This window comes from Balaenoptera musculus, chromosome 5, assembly GCF_009873245.2.
Source record: "Balaenoptera musculus isolate JJ_BM4_2016_0621 chromosome 5, mBalMus1.pri.v3, whole genome shotgun sequence".
In the NCBI taxonomy this organism is placed as follows: Eukaryota; Metazoa; Chordata; class Mammalia; order Artiodactyla; family Balaenopteridae; genus Balaenoptera; species Balaenoptera musculus.
The window spans coordinates 112,441,570-112,464,111 of record NC_045789.1 but is presented as its reverse complement, the minus strand read 5'-3'; the positions used below and the strand labels follow the sequence as shown (position 1 = coordinate 112,464,111).

The window sequence follows — 22,542 nt, the reverse complement described above, 5'->3', positions numbered from 1 at the left end:
CCCAGAATTGCCGAAGCAATCATGAGGGAAAAAAAGCAGGAGGCATAACTCTCCCAGATTTCAGACAATACTACAAAGCTACAGTAATTAAAACATGTGGTATTGGTACAAAAACAAACATACAGATCAATGGAACAGAATAAAGAGTCCAGAAATAAACCCATACACCTACAGTCAATTAATCTTCAACAAAGGAGGCAAGACTATACAATGGGAAAAAGGCAGTCTCTTCAGCAAATGGTACTGGGAAAGTTGGACAGCTGCATGTAAATCAATGAAGTTAGAACACACCCTCACACCATGTGCAAAAATAAACTCAAAATGGCTTAAAGACGAACATAAGACATGATACCATAAAACTCCTAGAAGAAAGCATAGCATAGGCAAAACATTCTCTGATGTAGGTTGTATCAGTGTTTTCTTAGGTCAGTCTCCCAAGGCAATAGAAATAAAAACAGAAATAAACAAATGGGACCTAATCAAACTTACAAGCTTTTGCACAGCAAAGGAAACCATAAAAAACTAAAACTAAAACTAAAAAACAAAAAGGCAACCTATGGAATGGGAGAAAATATTTGCAAATGATGCAACTGACAAGGGCTTAATCTCCAAAATATACAAACAGTTTATACAAGTCAACAAGAAAAAAACAAACAACCCAATTGAAAAATGGGCAGAAGACCTTAATAGACATTTCTCCAAAGGAGACATACAGATGGCCAGTAGGAACATGAAAAGATGCTCAACATCACTAATTATTAGAAAAATGCAAATCAAAACCACAGTGAGGTACCACCTCACACTGGTCAGAATGGCCATCATTAAAAAGTCTGCAAATAACAAATGCTGGAGAGGGTATGGAGAAAAGGGAACCCTCCTACACTGTTGGTAGGAATGTAAGTTGGTACAGACAACAATGGAAAACAGTATGGAGGTTCCTCCGAAAACTAAAAATAGATTTACCATATGATCCAGCAATCCCACTCCTGGGCATATACCTCCCAAAACTATAATTCAAAAAGATACATGCACCCCTATGTTCATAGCAGCACTATTCACAATAGCAAAAACATGGAAACAACCTAAATGAATCAACAGATGAATGGGTAAAGAAGATGTGGTACAAATATACAATGGAATACTACTCAGTCATAAAAAAGAATGAAATAATGCCATTTGCAGCAACATGGATGCAACTAGAGGTTATCATACTAAGTGAAGTAAGTCAGAAAGAGAAAGACAAATAACATGATATCACTTATATGTGGAACCTAAAATATGGCACAAATGAACCTATCTACAAAACAGAAACAGATTCACAGGCATAGAGAACAGCCTTGTGGTTGCCAAGGGGGAGGGGGGAGGGAGAAGGATGGACTGGGTGTTTGGGGTTAGTAGATTCAAACTGTTACATTTAGACTGGATAAACAACAAGGTCCTACTGTATAGCACAGGGAACTATATCCAATCTCCTGGGATAAACCATAATGGAAAAGAACACACAAAAAAGAATGTATATATGTGTATAACTGAGTCACTTTGCTGTACAGCAGAAATTAACACAACATCGTAAATCAACTATACTTCAATAAAAAAATAAGATTAGAAATAGAATCTTTTTATTAAGGGCTGGAGTATTTAATACAATTTCTTCATCATTGGGGTCCTTTCTCCCAGGATTGAAATCTACACAAGTATCTGTAATAGCTGGTAATAAAAAGACTCAAAGTTCAGTTGACAAGAAAATTAACTTCTTTACACTGAGTGAAGTTAGCAACATTGGCAAACAAGAAGATTGCAGAGGTCATGGGATGGAAATGCAATAATCAGAGCTTCTGAGTTAATTATTAGGGCAAATTCCTCACCACTCTTTCTAACATCCTTCTGCTTTCAGAGGTGAAATCCTTTACTTTATAAATACAGTTTATCAAAGACTCTTCTATTTTAGAGTAAATATTAATTATAAAGCAGTTTCTAGAATATGAAGCCTAATCTCTAAAGTGTTTCAATCTTCAGGCAATTATTCAAAAACTTTTTATTCTGGAAAATTTCAAACATACACAGAATTAGAAAAAAAAATATTAATCTCCATCTGCCATCACTCATTTTGCCAGTCTTGTTTCATCTATCTCCTTGCACATCTCCCACGGCCAAAAAAAAAAAAAAAAAAAAAAAGTGTCGCTTGCATCCTAACAATGAGAAAAAAGCCAGGTAATAACTTATCAAACCCATCAGAGAACTGAGGTTGCAAGACAAACAGATAAATTCTAAAAGGTGACAAGTCTCTCCAAGGAGAAATGGCACAGACAACCTGTTTCACCTTTTGCAGAGCATAGACAGAAGTGGTTGTTGTCATAAAAGCAGGAAAAAGAAAACAGTTAAAGTTTTAACAAAACCTTAAAGCTGAGTAGGGGCTCCTGACAGCTTAGGGTATTTGGGAACTTTGGAGTCATTCATTTGTCAATTCTTGTCCATTGGTCTCTACCTGGTGTTCACAAAAAAGACTGTGAGTACAGTCTCGGGTACAGGCCAGGAGATCCGAGAGCATGCTCCTTGGTGAAAATCTGTCCACTTTCTAGACTTTTCTCACATGCAAAGTAAAAGCTGTAAACCTCTGGGGGATGGACAGGAAACCATTTACTCCCAGGGCCCAGGCATAGGTACAGTGCTGCTGAGGAAGGGACAGAAGCAAAATCCATATGCCACAGTGAGAAGGACAGGAAACTCCTCTGCCCAACCATGAGTCTTGCACTGGGAAGAAGAGCTGTATGCTGCTGGAGGAGAGGCAGAAAACCTTCTCCAGCCCAAGACTCCCAAGAGTTTGATTCCTAGAGCTGGGAGGGACAGAAAAACTGGGAAAGCCTACACCTAAGCACCTGGGTACACATGGCCTGCCTAAGGCTGAGGATGGGCAGGAGAAATAAGAACCCTCTACATCCCACCATAAACTACCCATCAAGTAACAAACAATGACAGTCCACTGCTGGAGAAAAAGGAAAAAATAACAAGGTGGTAGGTTTAAATTCAATCATATAAATAAGTACATTAACTATAAATGCTTCAAACATCCCAACTGGATGGCAGACATTGTTAGATTGAATTGAATTTGTAATTAAAACCCTCCCTACAAAGAAAACTCCACGCTCAGATGGCTTCACTGGTAAATTCTACCAAATATTTAAGGAAGAAATATACCAATTTTACTCAAATGTTTTTGGAAAATAGAAGAGAAAGGAATACTTCCCAACTCATTTTATGAGACTAGCATTCACTCTGATTCCAGAGCAAAGACATTTCAAGAAAAGACAATTTAAGACTAATATATCACATTAACATGGATGCAACTATCTTCAGCAAAATATTAGCTAATAAAATCCAGAAATATATAAAAAGGATAAACCATCATAACTAAGTTGGATTATCCCAGGACTGTAGGCGTGGTTCATGTTCACTAATCAGTGTAATTCACCATATGAATAGACTAAAAAGGAAAAACCATATGATCCTCTCAATAGATGCAGAAAAAAAAAAAGTATTTCACACCACATTCACAGAAAGATAGACAAGATGAAAAGGCAGAGGGCTATATACCAGATAAAGGAACAAGATAAACCCCCAGAAAAACAACTAAATGAAGTGGAGATAGGCAACCTTCCAGAAAAGGAATTCAGAATAATGATAGTGAAGATGATCCAGGACCTCGGAAAAAGAATGGAGGCAAAGATCGAGAAGATGCAAGAAATGTTTAACAAAGACCTAGAAGAATTAAAGAACAAACAAACAGAGATGAACAATACAATAACTGAAATGAAAACTACACTAGAAGGAATCAATAGCAGAATAACTGAGGCAGAAGATCGGTTAAGTGACCTGGAAGACAGAATGGTGGAATTCACTGCTGCGGATCAGACTAAAAAAAAAAGAATGAAAAGAAATGAAGACAGCCTAAGAGACCTCTGGGACAACATTAAATGCAACAACATTCGCATTATAGGGGTCCCGGAAGGAGAAGAGAGAGAGAAAGGACCAGAGAAAATATTTGAAGAGATTATAGTCGAAAACTTCCCTAACATGGGAAAGGAAATAACCACCCAAGTCCAGGAAGTGCAGCGAGTCCCATACAGGATAAACCCAAGGAGAAACACACTGAGACACATAGTCATCAAATTGGCAAAAATTAAAGACAAAGAAAAATTCTTGAAAGCAGCAAGGGAAAAACGACAAGTAACATACAAGGGAACTCCCATAAGGTTAACAGCTGATTTCTCAGCAGAAACTCGACAAGCCAGAAGGGAGTGGCATGATATACTTAAAGTGATGAAAGGGAAGAACCTACAACCAAGATTACTCTACCCGGCAAGGATCTCATTCAGATTCGATGGAGAAATCAAAAGCTTTACAGACAAGCAAAAGCTAAGAGAATTCAGCACCACCAAACCAGCTCTACAACAAATGCTAAAGGAACTTCTCTAAGTGGGAAACACAAGAGAAGAAAAGGACCTACAAAAACAAACCCAAAACAATTAAGAAAATGGTCATAGGAACATACATATCGATAATTACCTTAAACGTAAATGGATTAAATGCTCCAACCAAAAGACACAGGCTTGCTGAATGGATACAAAAACAAGACCCATATATATGCTGTCTACAAGAGACCCACTTGAGACCTAGGGACACATACAGACTGAAAGTGAGGGGATGGAAAAAGATATTCCATGCAAATAGAAATCAGAAGGAAGCTGGAGTAGCAATACTCATATCAGATAAAATAGACTTAAAAATAAAGAATGTTACAAGAGACAAGGAAGGACACTACATAGTGATCACGGGATCAATCCAAGAAGAAGATATAACAATTATAAATATATATGCACCCAACATAGGAGCACCTCAATACATAAGGCAACTGCTAACAGCTATAAAAGAGGAAATCGACAGTAACACAATAATAGTGGGGGACTTTAACACCTCACTTACACCAATGGACAGATCATCCAAAATGAAAATAAATAAGGAAACACAAGCTTTAAATGACACAAAGACCAGATAGATTGAATTGATCTTTATAGGACATTCCATCCAAAACCAGCAGATTACACTTTCTTCTCAAGTGTGCACGGAACATTCTCCAGGATAGATCACATGTTGGGTCACAAATCAAGCCTCAGTAAATTTAAGAAAATTGAAATCATATCAAGCATCTTTTCTGACCACAAAGCTATGAGATTAGAAATGAATTACAGGGAAAAGAGCATAAAAAACACAAACACATGGAGGCTAAACAATACGTTACTAAATAACCAAGAGGTCACTGAAAAAATCAAAGAGGAAATAAAAAAATACCTAGAGACAAATGACAATGAAAACACGACGATCCAAAACCTATGGGATGCAGCAAAAGCAGTTCTAAGAGGGAAGTTTATAGCTATACAAGCCTACCTCAAGAAACAAGAAAAATCTCAAGTAAACAATCTAATGTTACACCTAAAGGAACTAGAGAAAAAAGAACAAACAAAACCCAAAGTTAGCAGAAGGAAAGAAATCATAAAGATCAGAGCGGAAATAAATGAAACAGAAACAAAGAAAACAATAGCAAAAATCAATAAAACTAAAAGCTGGTTCTTTGAAAAGATAAACAAAATTGATAAGCCATTAGCCAGACTCATCAAGAAAAAGAGGGAGAGGACTCAAATCAGTAAAATTAGAAATGAAAAAGGAGAAGTTACAACAGACACCGCAGAAATACAAAGCATCCTAAGAGACTACTACAAGCAACTCTATGCCAATAAAATGGACAACCTGGAAGAAATGGACAAATTCTTAGAAAGGTATAAGCTTCCAAGACTGAACCAGAAAGAAACAGAAAATATGAACAGACCAATCACAAGTAATGAAATTGAAACTGTGATAAAAAATCTTCTAACAAACAAAAGTCCAGGATCAGATGGCTTCACAGGTGAATTCTATCAAACATTTAGAGAAGAGCTAACACTCATCCTTCTCAAACTCTTCCAAAAAATTGCAGAGGGGGGCTTCCCTGGTGGCGCAGTGGTTGAGAATCCGCCTGCTAATGCAGGGGACACGGGTTCGAGCCCTAGTCTGGGAAGATCCCACATGCCGCGGAGCAACTGGGCCCGTGAGCCACAACTACTGAGCCTGCACGTCTGGAGCCTGTGCTCCGCAATAAGAGACGCCGCGATAGTGAGAGGCCCACGCACCGCGATGAAGAGTGGCCCCCCACTTGCCGCAACTAGAGAAAGCCCTTGCACAGAAATGAAGACCGAACACAGCCAAAAAAATAAAATAAATAAAATTAATTAGTTAATTAAAAAAAAATTGCAGAGGAAGGAACACTCCCAAACTCATTCTATGAGGCCACCATCACCCTGATACCAAAATCAGGCAAAGATACTACAAAAAAAGAAAATGACAGACCAACATCACTGATGAATATAGATGCAAAAATCCTGAACAAAATACTAGCAAACATAATCCAACAACACAATAAAAGGATCATACACCATGATCAAGTGGGATTTATCCCAGGGATGCAAGGATTCTTCAATATATGCAAATCAATCAATGTGATACACCATATTAACAAATGGAAGAAGAAAAACCATATGATCATCTCAATAGATGCAGAAAAAGCTTTTGACAAAATTCAGCACCATTTATGATAAAAACTCTCCAGAAAGTGGGCATAGAGGGAACCTACCTCAAGGTAATAAAGGCCATATATGAAAAACCCACAGCAAACATCATTCTCAATGGTGAAAAATTGAAAGCATTTCCTCTAAGATCAGGAACGAGACAAGGATGTCCACTCTCACCAGTATTATTCAACATAGTTTTGGAAGTCCTAGCCACGGCAATCAGAGAAGAAAAAGAAATAAAAGGAATACAAATTGGAAAAGAAGAAGTAAAACTGTCACTGTTTGCAGATGACATGATACTATACATAGAGAATCCTAAAAATGCTGCCAGAAAGCTACTAGAGCTAATCAATGAATTTGGTAAAGTTGCAGGATACAAAATTAATGCACAGAAATCTCTTGCATTCCGATACACTAATGATGAAAAATGTGGAAGAGAAATTATGGAAACACTCCCATTTACCATTGCAACAAAAAGAATAAAATACCTAGGAATAATCCTACCTAGGGAGACAAAAGACCTGTATGCAGAAAACTGTAAGGCACTGATGAAAGAAATTAAAAATGATACCAACAGATGGAGAGGTATACCATGTTCTTGGATTGGAAGAATCAACATTGTGAAAATGACTATACTACCCAAAGCAATCTACAGATTCAATGCAATCCCTGTCAGATTACCAATTGCATTTTTTACAGAACTAGAACGAATCATCTTAAAATCTGTATGGAGACACGAAAGACCCCGAATAGCCAAAGCAGTCTTGAGGGAAAAAAATGGAGCTGGAGGAATCAGACTCCCTGACTTCAGACTATACTACAAAGCTACAGTAATCAAGACAATATGGTACTGGCACAAAAACAGAAACATAGATCAATGGAACAAGATAGAAAGCCCAGAGATAAAACCACGCACCTATCATCAACTAATCTATGACAAAGGAGGCAAGGATATACAATGGAGAAAAGACAGTCTCTTCAATAAGTGGTGCTGGGAAAACTGGACAGCTACATGTAAAAGAATGAAATTAGAACACTCCCTAACACCACACACAAAAATAAACTCAAAATGGATTCGAGACCTAAATGTAAGACCGGACACTATAAAACTCTTAGAGGCAAACATAGGAAGAACGCTCTTTGACATAAATCACAGCAAGATCTTTTTTGATCCACCTCCTAGAGTAATGGAAATAAAAACAAAAATAAACAAATGGCACCTAATGAAAGTTCAAAGCTTTTGTACAGCAAAGGAAACCATAAACAAGACGAAAAGACAACCCTCAGAATGGGAGAAAATATTTACAAAGGAATCAACGGACAAAGGATTAATCTCCAAAATATATAAACAGCTCATTCAGCTCAATATTAAAGAAACAAACAACCCAATCCAAAAATGGGCAGAAGACCTAAATAGACATTTCTCCAAAGAAGACCTACAGATGGCCAAGAAGCACATGAAAAGCTGCTCAACATCACTAATTATTAGAGAAATGCAAATCAAAACTACAATGAGGTATCACCTCAGACCAGTTAGAATGGGCATCATCAGAAAATCTACAAACAACAAATGCTGGAGAAAAGGGAACCCTCTTGCACTATTGGTGGGAGTGTAAATTGATACAGCCACTATGGAAAACAGTATGGAGGTTCCTTAAAAACTAAAAATAGTATTACCATATGACCCTGCAATCCCACTACTGGGCATATACCCAGAGAAAACCATAATTCAAAGAGACACATGCACCCGAATGTTCATTGCAGCACTATTTACAATAGCCAGGTCATGGAAGCAACCTAAATGCCCATCGACAGACGAATGGATAAAGAAGATGTGGTACATAAATACAACGGAATATTACTCAGCCATAAAAAGGAACGAAATTGAGTCATTTGTTGAGACGTGGATGGATCTAGAGACTGTCATACAGAGTGAAGTAAGTCAGAAAGAGAAAAACAAATATCGTATATTAATGCATGTATGTGGAACCTAGAAAAATGGTACAGATGAGCCGGTTTGCAGGGCAGAAGTTGAGACACAGATGTAGAGAACAAACGTATGGACGCCAAGGGGGGAAAACCGCGGTGGGGTGGGGATGGTGGTGTGCTCAACTGGGCAATTGGGATTGGCATGTATACACTGATGTGTATAATATTGATGACTAATAAGAACCTGCAGTATAAAAAAAACAAACAAAAAAACAACTAATACTAAACTTTCTTTGGGTTATTTGTGTGGAAATATGTTAATATAAATGTTTCAGACATTACATGAAATTTCTAAAAATCTTATATGTTCTGGTATAATGTTATAAGGCATAATTCTAGTTATTACTTTAAAATGTATGTCTCAGAAATGACTAAATTTCCTTGTCAATTTCATTATTATGAACTTTCATCAAATCTTTAACCGTGGTCATTTTTAAGTCTTTTGTCATTTACAGACAGTTCTGGGTGTACTCTGATGCTTTTGCAAAAATGTTCCTATAAAAGGGTTTCATCTTCAAGGAATACACGGAAAAGACTCTGACAAGTACAGGTTTCTGGTAACTGACTATACTACTGAACTGAATGAATAAACATTTTCAGAACTCTAATGGAAAACTGATGAATTCATAAAAGTGCTAACAAAAGATCAAGATGAAAAAAAGAATTAATTACATGGGACTGAGTGAACTGATGAGGATGATTATAATTTTTGTGACTTTCTGTTTGAATTAAAAAAAAAATCCCGCAAGGACTCAGAGGCAAAAAATATACAAATCAATTTTCACTGCAAAGTAAAGGAGCTGTTACAGTGGAGGATTACTGGACTGAATGTCAATATTATGACATAGTATGAGTGTGTTTCGTGTTTGGTAATTGCAATCATTGTTGCTTTTGTTGTGGTCATCCATTTACAATGCTTGGGGTCAGTCTATTTATCTCTTGTAAAAATAAAATACAGTGTGTGTTTGTGAAAAAAAATTAAAAATAAAGTTAAAAGCAGAAAATCAATACTTAAGCCATTACTCCAGCAACAACAACAAAAAGTATTTCACCAAATTTAACATCCATGCATTATAAAAATTTTCAGCAAACTAGGAAAAGAAGAGAACTTTCTCAACTTGATAAAGGAACTCTATAAAATACCTACAGCTATAATCACACTTTATGGTGAAAGAGTGAATGAATACTTTTTTGCTAAGATCAAGAACCAGGCAAGGATGTTGGCTTTCACCATTTCTATTAAACTGGAAGTCCTAGACAGTGAAATAGACAAAGATGGAGAGAGAGAGAGAGAGAGAGAGAGAGAAATAATATATATGCATATTGGCCATAGGCATTCCTTGTCTTTATTCAAAGATGACATGAACCTGTAGATTAAAAATCCCAATGAATCTACAGAAAAATACTAATGTCAATAAGTGAATTTAGCAGAATTTCAGGACATAAGGTCAAAATACAAAAATCAGCCATATTTCTGTATGTACTACAGCAAGCAATTGAAATTGTAATAAAAATATGCTATTTAGCAAAGTGACAAAAACCATGAAAAATTTTGAAAAATTCCCATTTTAGTACTGTATTAAGAAGTAACAGAAATACAATTTTGGCTTCTTTTTTTTTTTTCCTTTTAAAGTGAAAGCCTAGGTTTAATTCTCAGGATTACCTACGTGTGGATAGTACAGAAATACTCGGGAATATCTCTGTTAATATTTAACTAGAGCTGCCACCTGCAGGCAAAAAATAAAATAACAATTCACTGGGCCTTTTTTCTTTTTGAATGGGATTGAATTCATCATCAGTACTCATTTTTTCTTTATTTAAAATAATAGGGTGGGAGTTTGGGATTGACATGTACACACTGCAATATTTAAAATAGATAATCAACAAGGACCTAGTGTAAATAAAATAAAGTAAAATAATCTTGCTCCCTCTCCCTTCCAATGATTTACCAGTCTTTCCTGATTTTCCTTTGTTGTTAGTTTTTTTAATTCCCATTTTTTCACTTGTTCTTTTGTCAACATCATCCTCTTCACCTCCCTATTCAACTATCTTCCACACCAAAAGACACATGTGATAAGATTTCTAAACAATAATGATTGGATTTAGGAATTTAATTTTCGATTAGTTAGTATGTACATAACCCTAAGTCTTGCCATGTGTAAAACATTATTTATCTCAGATTTTAGCCTCCAAAGATTAGGAATGTGCAAATTTAACTGTTTCTTTTTCTTGTTTCTTCCATGAATTATTTTTTAAGCCTTGGATTTAGCTTTAAGAAATATCAGTTTAGAGTGAATTTCACATAAAGTCATGAACGTCTTTTACTATTTCTCTTAATGTCTGGGTTTTTCTGAGATTAAATTGCCGCCATTAATTTTTCCTCATAGCTTCTTTGTTCTCGAGGCTATTTTTCTTTGATTCTACCCATTAGGTAATAATTAACTGGGATACAGTATGATGCTCCATTGACTGGATTTAAATATTCTAGTGTCAGTTGCTTTTATTTGTTCTTGAAAGGAAATATCTTAATTTCTAAAAAGGATAAAAACATTTGTTTAGGACATAAAAAATTGTACTTTTAAATATTTAACTCAAGTATTAGCAGTATGAATTAGTCACTTTATGCTCTGTTATGCTATGCTAGCTAACAAATTAATCCTCACACTTTAGTGGCCTAACAAAATAAATGTTTACTTTTCATTCACAACATAGTTCAATAATGATTGAGATGTCTTCTTATAGAACAATAATGATTGGGATGTCTTCTTATAGAACTGGAACATGCACTATTCAAAGTTGCTTTGGGAGAGAAAAGAGGGCTTGAAAAGGCGACTCAGCTTTTAACTGTCTCGGCTTGAATATGACATTCATCACTTCTGTTTACAATTTATTGGCTAGAACTTGATGTATGGCCCCAATCTAACCGTAGGGAAGGCTATGACATATACAGAAACACATGTATATTTTATGAGAATTAATAGTCTCTGTCACATTGCTTTTATTGTTAAATCTTGACTTTTTTTTTTTTTAATTCTTTTGTTTGAAATAGAGAAAAAAAATTTCAAACAAAAGAATTAGAATCCTAATATAGAACTTCCTTTACTTTAAAATGTATATCTCAGAAAAAACTAAATTTCCTTGTCAATTGCATTATTATGAACTTTCATCAAATCTTTAACCGTGGTCATTTTTAAGTCTTTTGTCATTTACAGACAGTTCTGGGTGTACTCTGATGCTTTTGCAAAAATGTTCCTATAAAAGGGTTTCATCTTCAAGGAATACATGGAAAAGACTCTGACAAGTACAGGTTTCTGGTAACTGCCTATACTACTGAACTGAATGAATAAACATTTTCAGAACTCTAATGGAAAACTGATGAATTCATAAAAGTGCTAACAAAAGATCAAGATGAAAAAAAGAATTAATTACATGGGACTGAGTGAACTGATGAGGATGGTTATAATTTTTGTGACTTTCTGTTTGAATAAAAAAAAAAGTCCCATAAGGACTCAGAGGCAAAAAATTTACAAATCAATTTTCACTGCAAAGTAAAGGAGCTGTTACAGTGGAAGATTACTGGACTGAATGTCAATATTGTGACATAGTATGAGTGTGTTTCGTGTTTGGTAATTGCAATCATTGTTGCTTTTGTTGTGGTCATCCATTTACAATGCTTGGTGTCAGTTTATTTATCTCTTGTAAAAATAAAATACAGTGTGTGTGTGTAAAAAAAACAAAAAACAAAAAACAGATTCTAAGCCTACTCTGAAATATATTCTATGACATAGTTAAATATATTTAGTCTTTATTTCTATTAGCAAAACATTTCCATAAAGTGATTATGGTCAGCAATATTAGTCTATAAAATTTGCATGTGATAAGATGCACAGAATGCCTGTTGACAAGTGATTCTCTTATTAGATCTCTTGATTTGAAATAAAGAAATCTTTCAAATCTACTGAAAAAAAAAATAAATTAATTAAAAAAAAAAAAAGAACTTCCAAAATTAGTCAAGTGAAATTTGGAGCCAAATTAGTACAACATGAGATTTATATATAATGCATTAACTATATACTCATGCTGATTGATTTCAACGGGATTTGTGGAGATTTAAAAATATGTCTACAAATTCTTTGCCATTCTTCTCTTCTAAAAGTGGAACCTAATTTCTAAGAGTGGGCTGGACTTAGAGATGCACTTCTAATGATAAAATACGGTGGATATTATGATGGGTGTGACTTCTAAAACTATATCATAAGAAGCATCATGGCTCCCTCCATGCTTTCTCTCTTGGGTCACTGGCTTTGGGGGAATATACCAAACAGCTCTATGTACAGTGAGGAACTGAGGCCTCCTGCCAACAGCCATGTAGCAGAACTGGCGTAGAAATGGATTCTGTAGTCCCAGTCAAGCCTTCAGCTGAAGCTCCAGCAACCTCATGAGAACTCCTGAGCCAGACCACCCAGCTCTGAAACTCCAGACCCATGAAAACAGTGAGATAATAAATTTTTTTTTAATTAAAAAATTTTTTTATTTTATTTTATTTTTGGCTGTGTTGGGTCTTCGTTGCTGCATGAGGGCTTTCTCTAGTTGTGGCGAGCGGGGGCTACTCTTCATTGCGGTGCGCGGGCTTCTCATTGCGGTGGCTTCTCTTGTTGCAGAGCACGGGCTCTAGGTGCGTGGGCTCAGTAGTTGTGGCACACGGGCTTAGTTGCTCCGCGGCATGTGGGATCTTCCTGGACCAGGGCTCAAACCCATGTCACCTGCATTGGCAGGCGGATTCTTAACCACTGTGCCTCAAGGGAAGCCCAATGTTTTTGTTTTTAATCACTATGATTTGGGGTAATTTGTTATGTAGCAGTAGATAACTAATTCAATATTATAAGGTAAAATCAACTTTATTGGCATAAAGAATTCCCTAATGAAATGCTAAGTAAAAACATTTTAATTGGCACTAACACTTTTAAATAAAACTGTGAGTACTTCATGTGTGTAGGGAAGGAAGAGGGAAATGAGGGGTGGAGAACTGTTATTCATTAATTTTATTGTCCTCTTACAATATTATATTAACAAAATATTAACCAAATAATTCAGGAGAAAAAACAAGAGAATTTAGATGTTTTCATTTAAATATGTCAGTAATACATAGAAATTTAATAACTGCAGTATACTCTCAACATTAAAAAGGATTCTAATTAAAAAATCATAATAATGTTTAGTTTACAGTAATTAAAATGCAGATTCTGCATAATCTGTGTGTAAAATATACAAGATGTATTGATGAATATTAGAAGTCAGGCTATGGCCATATTCGTGTATACTGCCAAACACTTGCTGTAATGAGTCAAATTAATATTTGAGGCCACATTGTTATCAATTTTCACTGTCATTGGTGATTAAGAACTCTAAAAATAACCAGAACCCCTATGCTATTATAATGAAAGTCTGTGAAAAAGCATATTTGCTCTTGTTTGTGTGTCATATTACTTTTCTTTTGGTAATAAGTTCCAAAGTAAAATTTAAGAACTAGCATATCCCTGAAGAGATTTTAAATATGGTCTGTATTGCATTAGTTTTAATATTCTATTTAATAAGTAACAGTAACACCATTGTCTCCCAAAGAATCAGTCCACATGATCCTTATGCCCGTGGGTCAATCAACTTGACCAGGTTGATACCCTGACCTTGGGCATACAGCTCATAATGAAATTTTAAAAAATCATTGAGATATAATTCACATACCATAAAATTCACCACTTTAAAATGTACAATTCAGTAGTTTCTAGCATATTCACAAGACAGTGCAATCATCACCGCTATCTAATTCCAGAGCACTTTCATCACCCCAAAAGAAACTCTGTGTCCATTAGCAGTCACTCCTCATTTTCGCTTCCTCTCAGCCCCTGGCAACCACTGATCTATTTTCTATCTTTGAACATCTCATATCTATGTTATCATACAACATATGGTCTTCTGTTTTTGGCTTCTTTAACTTAAGCATAATGTTTTCAAGGTTCATCCATGTTGTAACATGTGTTAGTACTTCATTCTTTTTTATGGCTGAATGACATTCCATTGTATGGGTGGATATACAACATTTTGTTTAGTTATTCATCAGCTGATGGGCATTTATGTTGTTTCCACTTCTTGGTTATTATGAATAATACTGCTTTGAACATTTGTGTACAGGTTTTTGTGTGGATGTGTGTTTTTATTTCTCTTGGGCATATATGTAGAAGTGGAACTTCTGGGTCATATGGAAATTCTATGTTTAAATTTTTGAGGAACTACCAAACTGTTTTCCAAAGCAGCTACACAATTTAAAATTCCCATCAGCAATCTATGAGTGTTCAAATTTCTCCACATCCTTGCACATGTGTTATTATCTGTTACTGATTATAGCCATCCTTGTGAATGTGTATTAGTATCTTGTGATTTTCATTTTTATTTCCTAATGACTAATGATGTTGAGTATCATTTCAGGTACTTATTGGCCATTTGTATACTTTCTTTGGTGAAATATAATGAAAAATTTAAAAAACTTTCTCATGTCACCTATTTATCCAAGACATTAACAGATATAGGTATAAAAGTTTTAAAGATATTTTATGTATGAAATTATAATTTTTACATTACTCTTATATCAGCTGCATCTGCTTCTCTAGGGCCAGCCTTGAGCACGTGATATGTGGAAGTTAGCCATGGTAGAGCATGTTAGGAGTGCTGCTTATCCAGTTTTGTACTTCCTAGGTACCCAAGTGTCCAGGGTAGGTACCCAAATGGACCAGGGTATGCACCACTTAGTTCAGGTATCTGTACCTGATGAGTTCCTTAAGATGTGAAATTAATGAAGAAAAAAGAAGTTCGTTGAAAGTGAATACTGTTTAATGACAACTGTATTTAGTTTTCTATACTGTTGATTTAAGTGAAATTATATGCAACAACTACTAATACTATACAGTAATAATGTTGATATTATTAATTTTATTTATTTTGATTCATTGGTTACTCACTATTCTATGTTTTTAAAGATATTTAATGGTACATATTTTTGTGATTATAAGATTAATACACACTCATTGTAGAAAATTTGACAACTATAAAATACAAAAGAGAAAAGAAAAACAATCAGTCTCTATTTTTCAGAGATAACCACTATTAACATGCTGGTATGAATCCTTTTGGATATTATATATATGCATTTAGGATTATTTACTTTTTAAAAAACTAGTTAATACATTCACATGGAACACAGTGAAATGTTAAGTCTCTCTCTCCCCTGTGCCCCAGTTTCCCTACTCAGAAGCAACGTCTATTACCAGTGTCTGGTATAATCTTCCAGAGATGTTACACGTACAGACACACACACACACACACACACACACACACACACACACACACACACGTGTTTTAAAGTCCTCTTTATAGTATTTATCGGTGAAAATTGTAAATCATGGATGGTTTAAGACAATGGGTCCCTTTTCTGGTCTAATGTGGTTTCTTTTTCTTTTTGTTTGTTCCACTTCTGTTGATCCTATTCTTTGCCTATTATTTTGCAGAATTACCAGTCTCTTTGTGTATGTTCCATATTCACCTGAAGTATTGAGTTTTTATAAATGGTATTCCTAAGAAAGTATACTTCTACAATATGCTCTGTAAAATATCTCTAGTAGTTACACAAAGAAAAGTTTTACCTTTCATAGTTCCCTTAAACTTGCTCTGAGTGCTCTAATTTATACCTGTATAGGGATTGGAGAAGGCATTTTAAATTCTGCTCCTTTTGGCAGAAAAAGTAATTTCTTGGTTGAGCCTTAGCCAATAATGGATTTCTCCATTGGGCAGAAGCATGGGCATCTTTATCCTGACTATGAAATACTATTAATACTTCCTAGGGGCATAAGGTTTAACTATTTCACTCTCAGTATCATGTATCTTACAAATATACAGAGAAGCTGGGAATGTTTCTGGTTTTGAATTGATAATAAATTTGGCTTTCTGGAATTTGTTGCTGATACTTTGCTGTGAAATCTTCCTGAAGCAGAGTTAAACCTTTTCTGAAATAAGCATTTTATACTACTCTTTCTTTTATTCTTCCTTCCTTCCACCATTGACTATTTCATCCTTCCTTTCATAAGAGGAGGGATTTTAGACATAAAATTAATTTTCTCACGGTACCATTTCCCTTACCTGTAGTTTAGTTCTGTAATATCTGATCATCTGTGATGGTGTCGGAGAAAATGTAATTTTTTGAGTAAATTACTAGATATTCACTTTCTGGACTTAAGAAACTCCCACATTATTTACATACTCACTGCAATTTAAAAACTTTCATATTGGTTGTCTTGTCTTATTAACAAAATATCCTCTTAATTAAAATGCATAAAGACACTCATACTTAATGAATCCTTGATCTTTATTATGTATATTAAGAAATAAAAAAAATTAAATGAACTCCCAAAGCATACCATTGAATTGTAGACTTTTTTCTTTGGTGATTTTACTTCAGTTGTAATATGAAGACAGCAGGGAGGCATGGAATGAGCATGTGACCAGAAGCCTTGAGACCTGGGTGGTTATCCTAGGTCTGGAACAAAGAAGCTGGGTTCACTTGGGCAAATTACTAATCTGAGCCATAGTTTTCTCACTTCTAAAATAACACAGATGGACTTAGTATTCAGTGTCCCTCTCAACCTGTAAGGCCATGATTTTAGTTCAAAAAAATTGATAGAGTGAAAAAGAAAGATCCCAGGGGAGAGACAGGATGACTACTGGCAAAGCGAAACAAAAGACGAAATTAAAGAAGGGGGCTGGCAGACAAACACTGAAGACAAATTCCAGTTCATCATAATTTCTTTGCCTACCTTTGTTACCTCAGTAGCATGTAGCTCAGTAATACTGCCCATTGGGTTTCTGTCTACCTGTGACTCTGAAGTGGAAGGATTTGCCCTTAATCTGTCTCCCTGACAGACTCAGTTCAGGACTGGTAGATAGGGAATCAAGACTGGGTCCTACTGAGCTGTAAGGACCTAGCAAACATCACATCTAGTCGAATTCTGTTAATAGAGACCTAAGCAGGTAAGTCAAGGACTGAGAAAATAATAACTGTGCTGTTGGGTATTTATAAGAAGCCAGACTCATTATCCCTAGCTGTCAGAACATCTTAACAAGGTACAGATGAGAAAATTGAGAGATCAGAAATTAGGAGGTAGGGAAGCTGAGATTTAGAGCCAGGTCTGTTTTGTTCTAGAGTCCATGCTCTATCCTGACTTATGCAGCTCTCTGTATATGAGTGATTCCGGGCTCACCTACACCCACATGTAGGAGTTCTGCATCTCCAGTCCAAGCAAGGAAAGCAGTGGTTCTTGCTTCCAGAAGTGCATAGGAGAGCAGCTAAAACTATAATTTCTAACATTAGGGGAAGGAACTAAGGTTAGTGTCTCCAAGGAGGCAAAGGAGCAATTCCTAGTGGAGGGAGATAATCTGGAGCCTAGGTCTGCAGAGTCTAGCTTGGTGCTGGAGAGGGCTGGGGGCCTGGGGCCGAGAGAGCCAGCCTGGTGCTGGGGTAGGTTGAAAGCCTGCATCTGTGGTAATTGGCCTGGCCCTGGGCCTGGTTGGGAACCTGGGTTTGCAGGGGAGGAGGGGGGGCTGACTTGGAGCCTGGGGCTTGGGAGCTGTCCTGCACAGGGGTGAGCTGGGATCCCGGTGCTGCAAGAGCTGCCTGGGGCCTCAGGAGTCACCTGGGGCTGCTGGAGCCAGTAGGCATTGGGGTGAGCCCGGGGCCTGGTTTCGCAGAAGCCCACAGGGAGCCACCTAGGGCCGTGGGAGTCATCCTGGTGCTGGGGTCCGAGGTGAAGGCGGCTGCTCCCTTCACTCTCCTTCCACGGGGAGGGTCCTCTCTCCATGTTTGGGGGCCTGGGCTTGGGGGAGGAGTGATGGGGATAATGTGAATCTATCTTTCCTATCTTCCTCACTGCATCTTTTCTTATTTCTATGCTTTACCCAGGTGCTGTAATCCCTTGCCTGGAATCCTTGGCTCTGTGAAGGTAAATATTTTCATGCATGGATAATTGTTCAATTTGATGTGTATTTTTTTTTTTTTTGGCAGGGGCAAGCACTAGAAATTCCTATGCCACGATTTTGCTGATGTCACTCTCCCATATAATAGTATTCTAACTTTATCATATTCAACCACAGAATTGGATCTATAACCTATTTTAATCTCTTGTTGCTATTAAAATTTTCACATTTATTTCTGATTTCTTCCAGCTAGATTATAAACTCTGTAACAGTTAATACCAGGCTATATAATTTGAATTTCTTATAGCATGTAGTGCCTGCATTGCTTTGCAGATTGTAGGTGTTTAATAAGTGTTTGCAGATTGAGTGATTCAACAGAAAAAGCAGACCTCCAAAATTTTTCCAAAAGACCAAAATGAAACAAACCCCCAAAATCTCAGTACAGAAAGCAAATGTCAAGTGAAGGCTCAGACTGCTTTTCCAAAGGGTTCTCTTCCCTGCAAATGTCTGGATAACATATAGGTGAGAAATTTTTACTTTGCCCATTGTTTTGAGAAAATATTGAAGAAAGTAAGAAAATCTTCTAAAAATCTGTCACTGAACTTTTTTTTTTTTTTTACTTTTGCAATATTTAAATAAGTTCTGTACAATTTTACATGAAAGGAAATGAGGAAAGCAGTCATAATGTTTGGGAGATAGACACTTATCCTTAGACTTGAGCAAATCACTTGAGAGCTGGACCGTATTATTTAGTTTCAGGTACTACCTAACTCCCAGACTATCCAGAATGTGGCAAAGCCTGGTTGAGCAGGTCTGCAAGGCACTTTGATTATGTATAAGGGAAGAATTAAGATTTAAGAAATAAGAATTTTGGACTTGCTGTTTATTTGATTAGTTAGATTAAAATAGGCATTTTTGCCAACTTGAGGGAGAGAACAGGACTGCTCCAGCAGATGGTCCAAGTGAGCTTCAAAAGGAACTTGTCTTGGCCTTGTTTGGAATTATTCCCCTCTTCCTAGCATTCTGTTATGATGGGAGTGGAAGAGCAGCAGAGGTAAGGAACTTCCTGAAAAATGTTTTCAGGGATTCCAGAATTTAAACTTTCATTATTTGTCCTGGGTATGCAAACAGTTGAACAAAGTAACTGTATAAAAATTACGTTCAAAGTACAGTGATGAGAAGTTAGTTCAAATGGTTTTCAGTGTTACGATTGACCTTTCTGTGACATTAAACTCATTTTCCCAACAACCAATTATGACATCAGCTGTGGAGCACTTTGGGCTCCCATAGACCAGGTGCAGTGTAAAGAAAACAGCTCAGGATATGGGCCTTATTATCCTTTTTGTCATCTAGGCATCACCAAGTTTCCCCATCTGTGTTCAGGCCTGACCACTCATGCAATTTTTATAGTAGCAAGTGAAAACAGTTTGGAAATTTCCATCTTGAAGGCCAATACCTCATGGAAAACTTCGAGAAGCATTTTATTTATGAATAAAAACTCAGTTTATTAACATTCTTAGTATGTATTTTTGCAGCTTTTCTATTTCATTAAATAGATTATCCTTTAAAAAAGTCACTTTTCTGCCAGGCAGGGAGCAGATAGAAGGTAGAGAAATTTAATGTACTGAATGCATAAATTAGCATAGATTAAAAACAATAGCCTTTTGCTACTAGTGTACATGGACTGCATTGTGGAAAATAAATTAAGCAAAAATGATTAAATAAAAACATGTCCACCACTGTTAACACCTTACTATGTCTTCTGGAAAATGTATATAAAAATTAAATAAGTATAATAAATATTCATAATAAATATATATATAACTGTAACCCAATAATTTAAATTTAATATTTAACCAAAGTCAAGATGTTTTTTAAACCTTATCTGATAATGTTTTACCCCTTTGAGAGTTAGATTAAATTGACATTTACAAACAGGAAAACCAGAGCACAGCCTGCTTCTTCGAGGGCAGAAGTGAAGAATAGATTGCAAGTGAAATTCCTTTTTCTCTGTTATGTCACCTGTTCAATGTACAGATAGTCTCCATAATCACCATTGGGTAGTTAGAATCGCTGACCTTCAAAAAATGATAGGGAATATACTGAAGATACTCAGGCAGAAATAGTTTCAAACGCTGAGAAAGCACAAGATTGCTTAATGAGAAGAAAACAGGTGTTGCTGTCAGAAGCAGTTATCAAACCTTGTAAAGCCTTACCCATTAGAGAGTACCCAGCACCTGTTATTCTCCCCTGAGAAGGCCTCTTAGTGACATGCAGATATGAGTGCAAAAGGAAGTTGCCAGGCTGCAGGACCCATCCTTGCATGCTTCCTCTCCAGGGTCCTTAAGGCCACAGGGGCATATCGATATGAACCTTGGAGGCTGCCCTGGAAAGACTTTTTAAGATATTTCCAGCCTAGGAACTCTCTTCTGGGTAAGCTCTGAGATTAAGACTTTCCTTTGGGGGTTGGTGGGGGGAAGGAGACGGCGTTCCAGTTTGGTGTGTCCTGAGCAGGTCAGAACATTCAACAGTGGTGAGGCTCTTCAGGACCTCTGAGCCAGCAGACTCTCTGTTGCATTCACAGTGTGTCCACTTCCAGGGCATTCTGGAGGCACACCCCACACCCAGAAAGAACATCTACAAGTATAGGAGTATATGTCAAACCCAAAGGCTCTCTTGGGTATGAGCTAATTTCTTTGTATCAGAACATTTAGATTCCTATTCTTTCCCCTTCCCCTGGAAATTTATTAAACATTAATCAAATGCTCACATGGAAAGTTATAGGTCAATGATTTTTCAAAGAAGAGTGAATTAATGTGAATTTCATATTGCTGTTATAAAATAATATATAAAGAGGATGAAAAGAAATCATCAGAAACTCATGTTGTCTGATAACACAAATTACATTTACAGTAAAGGGGATAATACACAGTTACTGACATGACTAAGGGTTTAGGTGGAATTCATTAAATTACTTTTTTAAAAATAAACTTTTAATTCTAGAATAGTTTTAGATTTGTGGAAAAGTTGCAAAGATTGTACATAGTGTTCCTATCTATCCAAGCATCCAGTTTCTCCTATTAACATCTTACATTTACATTTATACTTATAGTATTGTACATTTGTCACAACTGATGAACCAATATTGATACATTATTATTAACTGAAGTCCATATATTATTCAGAATTCCTTAGTTTTACCTAATGTCCTTTTTCTGTTCCAGAATCCTTTCCAGGATACCACATTACATTCAACAGTCATGTCTCCTTAGCCTCCACTTGTCTGGAACAGTTACTCAGAATTTCCTTGTTCTTGATGACCTTGACAGTTTTGAAGAGTACCAGTCAGATATTTTGTAGAATGATACTCAATCAGGATTTGTCAGATGTTTTCCCCCATGGTTAGCATGGAGATACGGTTTCTTGAGAGGAAGATCACAGATGTAAAATAACATTCTTATCATATCCCATCAAGGGTACATGCTGTTAACATGACTTACCACTGATGATACTGAGCTTGATAACATGGCTGAGGTAGTCAGGCTTCTCGACTATAAAGTTACTTCCCCATCTCCCTTTCATACAGTAATCTTTGGAAAGTAAAAGCCCATACTTAAGGGGTGAGGAGTTATGTTCCACCTTCTTGAGGGGGCAGTATCTATATTAATTATTCTGAATTCTTCTGTACAGGAGATTTGTCTATTCTCCCACATTAATTTATTTATATCAGGATGAACTCATGGGTATTTATATTATACTTTGTGTTACAATACAATACTACTTCCTATATTTTCTTGCTCAAATTTTTCCAGCTTTGGTCATTGGGAACTCTTTCAATTGGCTCTTATACCCCTTCTGTGTGTGTGTGTGTGTGTGT

At 36.2% G+C, this 22,542-nt stretch overlaps 1 long non-coding RNA gene across 1 annotated transcript in view; it reads left to right on the top strand.

Moving 5' to 3' along the window:
* The window catches only part of LOC118895271, a 58,721-nt gene that overhangs the window by 16,183 nt on the left and 19,996 nt on the right, over positions 1–22,542 (top strand). The window contains exon 2 of the long non-coding RNA XR_005019921.1: positions 18,652–18,691. This is a non-coding gene — a long non-coding RNA (uncharacterized LOC118895271). The remainder of the gene's footprint in view (positions 1–18,651; positions 18,692–22,542) is intronic.